Consider the following 8,475-nt stretch of genomic DNA (forward strand, 5'->3'; position numbering starts at 1 on the left):
TTGTTGTTAGAACTATAGAACGTTGTCAAAGTCTACCTGAGCTACTGTATTCATCATCTAAGATTGGGGATCTTAGTGAAAGTCCTCTGACCTGTATTCGTTAATCCCGTGTGAGCGATGAAGTCGTGTATAATTAGTATACGGGTTGACCACCCCACTTGTGACTGTTAGCTATAGTCAAACAAAACCGAGTGAAGAACTATCCTTTTATTTGTTATTGTTACGGCGTCGATGAAATGTGCGGAAACTACCGCAAGGTGTGACCCTTATACTACCGCAAGGTGTGATCCTCGTACTACTGCAAGGTGTAATCCTTGTACTACCGCAATGTGTGATCCTTGTAATAATAATAAGAGGTATAAAACTACGTCATACTGTCGCAACTACAGACTCATGGTAGAACAACTTTAGAAGCATTATACTTTGTCAATATACAAGCATGAATGTTAAGTATAAGTTTCCCAAAGAATTATACTCTAAGTGTATGAATCTAGTAGGTATATTACTTGTATATTAAGTAGACCACTATACCTATCCTACTTACTCGTATAGAATTGAAATAGATTTATACGTAAAGGTTTTACTCGTATAGAATTGAAATAAGATTTAAACGTAGCAACTTAGTTTGTATGGAATTACAAACATTTATACTTATACTCTAGGTTCAAGGATTGTTTAGGTATAACACTTATTCGGTAAGTAAACCATTATACCTAGGATATATATACTAAATGTTTGAGAGTCAAAATGATACTTTCAAAACTATACTTTTGAACTTGAAAAATATATTATTTTATGGAGTCAAGACCTGTGAACTCACCAACTTTATGTTGACGTATTTTAAATTGTATGTGTTTTCAAGAAGTTGATAACTATGATACGAAAAATGACGTTATACCGCCCGGTGTTTCCGCCGACGGCTGGGGTGTGACAAAATATATTTATCGTATTAATAATTAGGTGTGAAACCCGTGTATTATACGGATTTTTTTAAAAATAAAATTTTAATACGAATATATATAAACATTAAATATTTTATAAAATTATGTTTTTGCATAACAAAATGTAATATTCTAGAGCATTTATGAAAGAAATCAAATTGTTTGGAGTATTTATGAGAATTTATTATCAAATTAATAAATGATAACTTTATATATATATATATATATATATATATATATATATATATATATATATATATATAACCCATTATGATTTTTTGGCAATTTATTTTAAGAAAATTGAAATTCCAAAAAAAAAATGACAAGTGGAAAATAATAATTTTAAAAATCCTAAAAGATGACCTATGTCAAAATAAAAGAAAAAATGAGATGTATCCTAAACTATTTATTAAGGAGAAAGAATATCATCAACATTAAAACCTACTAAATCATAGACAAACACTATTCTATATAAAAGATAACGAAGTCAATTCTAACTTCATATTTTCCTACTGGATCCTAAAACAAACAAACAAACCCTCTATTTTGAAGGATACTATAGTCTTTAAAATCTTAAAAAGTCTAAGCATTTTGATGAGAACGAAAGGAGAACCAATTAATTTATAAAAAATAAATTTAAAAAATATCGGTTTAATGCTTTATTCGTTTATTTGGTTAGTTGAAACTAGATGTGTTCCCTCCGCGTTGCGGGGGTCGGAAGTTGTTATTGTTGTGTGCAACTATAGTCATTTCCTGATGATGTCTGTGGATGAATATGACTTCCAAAGAATGAATTAACTTTATTTCTGAATCTTTTCTTCTTCAATTGCTTGTATGATTTGCACAAAGTGTTCCTCAAAGCTCTGATTAGAACACAATGTTTATCAGAAGAACATACCTGATGGTCTCCAGTGATCCTGAAAATCAAAACAAAAAAGCATATCTCAGAAATTCAGTTACAGAATATGGAACTTAAATAATTTAATATGACTAATAGAATATGAAGGTTTACATGAGCTATCCTAAAAGTGCAGAGACAGAATAAATAACATGAGATGTAGTATGCAAATAGGTGAATCAAAATCTAATACTAATATTCAGAAAGTTGAATTCAGAGTAAAGGTATTAACAAAAATCTACCTTAACATCCATGGTTTCCATACCTCAGTCTCATGTCTATTGTGTTATAATATCGATTTTCTAGAAAATGCTGAATTGCCACTATGCTTCTTTGAAGGGGCCATTGTTGTAATAACTATCTTGATATAAAAATTTTTTTATCAAATAATTATTAAAAGAAATGTATATTAATAAATAAATAAAATACAAAAACTAATATGGAGCACCTTCAATTTCTATATCATTTGTCTCTGGAGTTGTCAATGATTATTTCATCACTGGTGGAGAAAAACTTGTATTTTCAAATTTTATTAGTAAAACCAAACGATTAAAAATATGTTATATTTTAAAAAAAAAACCTTTCACTTGCGTAGCAGAAGACAACATCAAAATCATGTCACTAAAAAGTATACCTCCACCTAAATTCATCTCCAACCTAAACACGAAAATAAATAAATAAAATTATTTTCACTGTTTACAATTATATTTACACTTTTTTAGTTAAAATTAGGTAAAATATATATATATATATATATATATATATATATATATATATATATATATAGTTATTTACTCATCCACCATAAACGTAACCTAGGGCAACTCCTGTTGGTATGCACACGTAAAAGATTCCCAACGATACTGTTCTCTGTAAAAAAAATGTTATTTGAATACAGGGGTATTTCCGTCATATGTACAAATAATGGGTGATTGGTTAAAAAAATGGAGCGTGAGTTACGCAGGTATTGTTGTCAATAAACGGAGCTGTAAGAGTAATGAACGAAGCCTTTACAACACCATGTAACCTGAAAAGTCGGTAGGGTGATTTAATCTAATGAGTAAGAAAAACTACGAAGTAAAATTTGTGTTTGAAAAATAAAATAGTCAACTCACATTTTGCAGATTCTCATTATTCAAAAGTCAATTGAAATCCCACTATCAGATAATCGAACTCCAAAATGATTTTGAGTCGATGTTTTTGGCCTCATAGGAATCCTTCGTTTGCAAAGTCCCATCTATCAGGGTCGACTTTTCGAAACCCCAATTTGTAATCATCTTTCCATTTCCTCCAGATTTATCCTTATTATAACAAAACTCTCTATATATGCCCCTTTCAGACCCAATTTTACTGCAACTAACAATGTTAACCTTTTTCTGTACAATGTGCTATATGGGATATCTGTGAATCCGTATGCACAAAAAATGTATTTAAACTTCTGCCATATCATCACATAAATGTGCTACTTTTTTTTATTTCCCTATTTAATAATTAATTAATCATTTCTTCCGTCCAATTTTGGATGATTCCCTTATTTGCCCCTGTGTTTTCTGTCCCATTCTTTCAATTCGCTTCACTATGTGTTCTTCAGCATTTCATACTTTACGTTTGTATTACTATGAAACCGCTTATTTCGCAATATACCTCTTATTTCACTATCATCTGTGAATCCGTAAGCCAAAAAAAAAGTATTTAAACTTCTGACATATGATCACATAAATGTGCTTATTTTTTTTTTTCCAATTTACCCCTGTCCTTTCTATCCTACTGTTTTTTTAGGTTCAACATGTAATAATCAATTAATCATCTTTTCATTCCCTCTAGATTTATCCATATTATAACACAAGTCTCCATATATGCCCCTCTCGAAGCAATTTTACTGCAACTTACAATATTACCCTTTTTTTGTATAATGTGCCATATGGGATATCTGTGAATCCGTATGCCCGAAAAAGTATCTAACCTTCTGCCAAATCATCACATAAATGTGCTATTTTTTATTTATTTCCCTATTTACCCCTGTCATTTGTAACCTACTGTTTTGTTTAGGTTCAACATGTAATAAGTAATAAATCATTTCTTCCTTCCAATTTTGGATGATCCTCTGATTTGTCCCTGTGTTTTGTGTCCCATTCTTTCAATCGGCTTCACTATGTGGTCTACATACCAGGCCGATAGGTCTAAATTTTTTTTCTTTCCTAATTTACTCCTGTTTTTCTTATCATACCAATTCCATTACAGAAATATAACATCCGTTTAATATGCTATTTTTTTTTCTTTTATAATTTGCCGGTGTCTTTAGTATGTCACTTCTTCCATTTCATTGAATAAGTGACAATTTTTTTTATAACCTTTTTCTGTTGTCGTTCAGTATGAAAAAGGTTACAATTTAAAAGATTGGTCATCCTGTTAGGTATTTCAACATTCGTGGTGATTTTTTTTTGTAATTTTTTTATCACTTCCTACAGGTTAAACTTCCCACACATACCCCTCTCATAAAATAAGTTGTTGCATACCTTCATACCGTTGATTTATACTTACTGTCCGATGTACCATATGAGATATTTGTGAATCTGTTGGGCACAATAAAAACTTAAACTTTTATCATATCATCACATAACTATTAACACATTTTATTATTCTCTAACCTACCCCTGTCTCCTATGTCCTATTGTTTACGTTAGGTTCACAATCTCATACTTTCTTCCTATTTTATGCATTGAATTCTTAGTATACACAACATACATTCCATACAATTCACGTTTTCCATACTTGCCCTATAAAAACCAATTTTCTTCTAAATAACAGGATTACTCAATACCATCCCACATGCTATATTGGATATCTATGAATTCTTTGCCAATAAAAAAAATTTACTTTTTCTCATGTCATAAAAAAAAATATGGTACTTTTTTAAAAATTTCCCTAATTTACCCCTCTCTTTTCGTGTATATCTTGAAAAAGGAAATAAGAAGGTAAATATCATTAATGTGATGTTTTAGAGTTGGTATTGCTTTATACAAATATGATTCCAACTAATAAAAAGGTAACCAAAAAGGATCGAGTGCCTTTTCTGATTATGGTATGAGAAAAAAAGACCAAGAAGGCACTTTCTGATTGGAATGGAAAGTGACAATTTCAAACTAATTCAACCTAGAAGATTCACTGAAAATCCAACATAGACACCATAAGTGCATAACCGATGCTCGAGAATGTAATCTAACAACCACAAAGATGAATATGAAAATAGGCTTTTACATTTCATGATTTGTGTTTCCTGAAACCTCACATTATTAGGATGAGGATACCCTGTTGGTGGTATCTGTTTGCCCAATTACAAAGATAAGCATTGACGTTACATAGTAACGATACTCTATTTTTTGGTATTACTTTATACACGCAGAAATACTCAGTAATAAGATCTTTCACAACTCTACAGTCTACATATTTCCAAGCAATCAGAAGATGAAAAGTTGGTCTTTCTTTCCCTAAAAATTTTAACTCTTAACCTAGCGGATCATCATACATGAAAAGTTATTCAAGTTCACAAATCTGTTAACATGTAGTCATTTAACGCAATTACACACATAACCAATCAAATACAAGAGCAATTAGAGAATCATGTCAACAAGAACTGAAAATTCAATAGAGAGGGAAACATGATGATACATAAGTGTTAAGTTGGCGAAAAAAAAACTGGAGAAGTTATTATGCTTGAGGTGTTTGGGAAAAAGGTCCTTACCAAACTCAGGAGGGTCCCGGACGATGAAGCTGTTATTCGTAGCGCAAGGGAAGAACCTTATCGGTAGCAGGATCATCCACCATATCGTAAGTCGTGGCCAAGAAGGGCGGTGGAACATTAATAGTGGACATCAGAGGCGGCGTACGCGGCAGAGCAGCAGTACCGCAACCGACCTCACTATCTCCGTCGCAGATGCCCAATACGGCGGGTCTTAAAGAGAGATGAACCTATTCATAATACGTTTTCAGCTTAGTCGACGCTACGATAACTTCAGGTGGAGGAAAATCGGGGTAACAGGCTGTGTGGATGTGTTAGCGCTTCCTTGGCATGCGATTTCAGCCTTCCCGTTGCCTAGAAAACCGACAACCTATAAGTAAAAACAACGATGAAGAGTACACCGACTGATCGAGACCAATCTAATGTCTATCGGTTTAAATTGGCAGTGGAACTGAGATGAAGAAGAAAAAAAATAGAGCAAGCCACATATGGAATCTGTCAGAAAGTCGTCCCGGTGGAAGAACACGTATCTATGAAGAATACACAAAATGACATAAGAATTAAGAATGCTCCATAACAAAAACCAAAACCAAGTGTAAAGATATCCATAAACAAAGGACTATTTTTGCCAAAAGAACACCTAATTCACTGTAGCTAAGGAGCAAGAATTTTAATATATAGTATAATGAATTACCCAAAAAACGAATAACTCAAACCTTATTTGGTTCAGATGTTTTATTCACAAAAAACAAGTATGTTTTTATTATTAGTTAAATATAATCAGTAATCATATCGTAAATTATCTTTTGCATATTATATTATAAATGTACAACTTTTCTACAACATCATGCATCATGATATAGTGAATAATTTGTTAAGTTAAAATTTGAATATATTATTATTATTTGAGTAAATTTTTTTAATATATTATTATTATTTAAGTTAAAATTTGAATCATTTTTTAATATATTATTATTATTTGAGTAAGTTATAGTTTTTGTACATATGGTTTACATGTACGTTTTTGAATCCAACTTTTAAATTTTTGATGTGGCTCGACCATATTGTTTTCAAAAGTCACATACATGTTTAGTCCTTGAGTCTTTTATCCTTAAGTTTTTTCTATTAAATACATGTAAAATATCATTTTACCATATTTTTCTCTTTTCATATTTCAATTTTTATTATTTTTTATTTGCCTTAGTAAGTTCGCCCTCACCAACCTCACTAACAATCTTAAACTTGTCCCAACTCTACCAACCACTATCGACTTTATCATTAATTCTTTAACTTCCACCATCCACCATTAATACCGCTAATCACCGCCATCATCATCACCATTATTATAAATCACCATTGTTGCTAATTGACACCATCACAATCACCATTACCACCGTCACTACTATTGAAAAATTGGTTTTATCAATTTTCAAAAATGAGTTTTTTCCATTTTTTAGGACGAATTTTGAACTTTAGATGTAATTAAAATGGAGAAATGATTACATATTCATGTTTTCCTCTGTGTTACCTTTGTTTTGATATATTATACGTCCAAAACGAATTAAAGATGAATGAGAAATTACATGTTAAAGTGAGGTGTTTGGAAGAGTATAAACAACTGGTTTATTGGGTTTACTTCATCCCACATTGGTGGGAGTATGAAAATGAAATGAGTTTATAACTACAAATCCTAATTGCCTTTATAAGACTTATCCAACCAAAGCTCTCTCTTGTGCGCGCATGTAAGGGGTGTTAATGCGAGTCAGTTTGGACTCGGGCCAATGAACTTGTTTGCGAGCGTGCGTACAAATGCACCACCAGTCGACCAGAAAAATTCAAGGACCCTTGATTATTTTCTTTTCATTAAAGGCCATTAATGGCAATTTTCGGTTTTGATTTCTTAAATAATGGCGTCATTCAATTTTGACAGTTACGATTTTATACTAATCACATCGGTTATGTTTTTTTTGCCTCTATTATTCCAAGTATAAATAGAGGTTTATGGATACTGATGGAATACACCAAATGAAATGAAATGAAACAATGCTCTTCATCACTTATGTATTTCCTTCATCTTCCATCTCTTGCTGCAACCAATGTATTTTCTCGGCCAAGTGAGGGTTTAGGTGACCTAGAAGAGTCACTTTCTGATGTTGTATCATGAGAAACAAACACTCATAAAAACTGAATTTGTTTTAAGGAAACTGTGTTAAACACAGTCATCAACCATTTTTTTTCTTTCTGTTTCTTCTTTTGTGCATTTTTGTGTGATACCCTCCTAAAATTCTTACATTAAGTACTTCTGTCTTCTGGTACAGTTCTCAAAGGAAAACATAAATTTTCTAAAAAAAACCGCTTTCTATTTGTTTTAGTTTCAGTAATATCATTCCTGCTTTGCTTTTGTTTTCAAAATTTTTTTTCTAAAACAGATTTCAAAACCATTTGTTAATAGTGTTCGATAATATCAAGGAGTTCCAATGATGACTATACCAGTCAATCATGCTGAGAAACTTGAGAAGTTCTCAGTACTATACTTTAAAAGGTGGAAGCAAAAGATATTTTTCTCCCTTACCACATTAAATCTTGCTAGATTCTTAACTGAAGAGGCTCCAAGGATGCCCGTATGAGAAGGAGATGTACAAGCTTTAAGTGTAATTGATGCTTGGAAACATTCTGATTTCTTATGTAGGAATTATATTCTTAATTGACTTGTTGATTCACTTTATATTGTGTATCATGTAACAAAGACAACTAAAGAACTATGGGTCTCATTGGACAAAAACTATAAAAATGAAGATGCCAAGACAAAGTAATGTGTGGTTGCCTAGTTTCGTAACTATAAAATGGTTGATGTCAAAACTATTATGTCCCAAGCCCAAGAACTACAACTCCTCCTA

The sequence above is a fragment of the Lactuca serriola genome, chromosome 4 (assembly GCF_051521515.1).
Source record: "Lactuca serriola cultivar US96UC23 chromosome 4, Lser_US96UC23_V15, whole genome shotgun sequence".
In the NCBI taxonomy this organism is placed as follows: domain Eukaryota; kingdom Viridiplantae; phylum Streptophyta; class Magnoliopsida; order Asterales; family Asteraceae; genus Lactuca; species Lactuca serriola.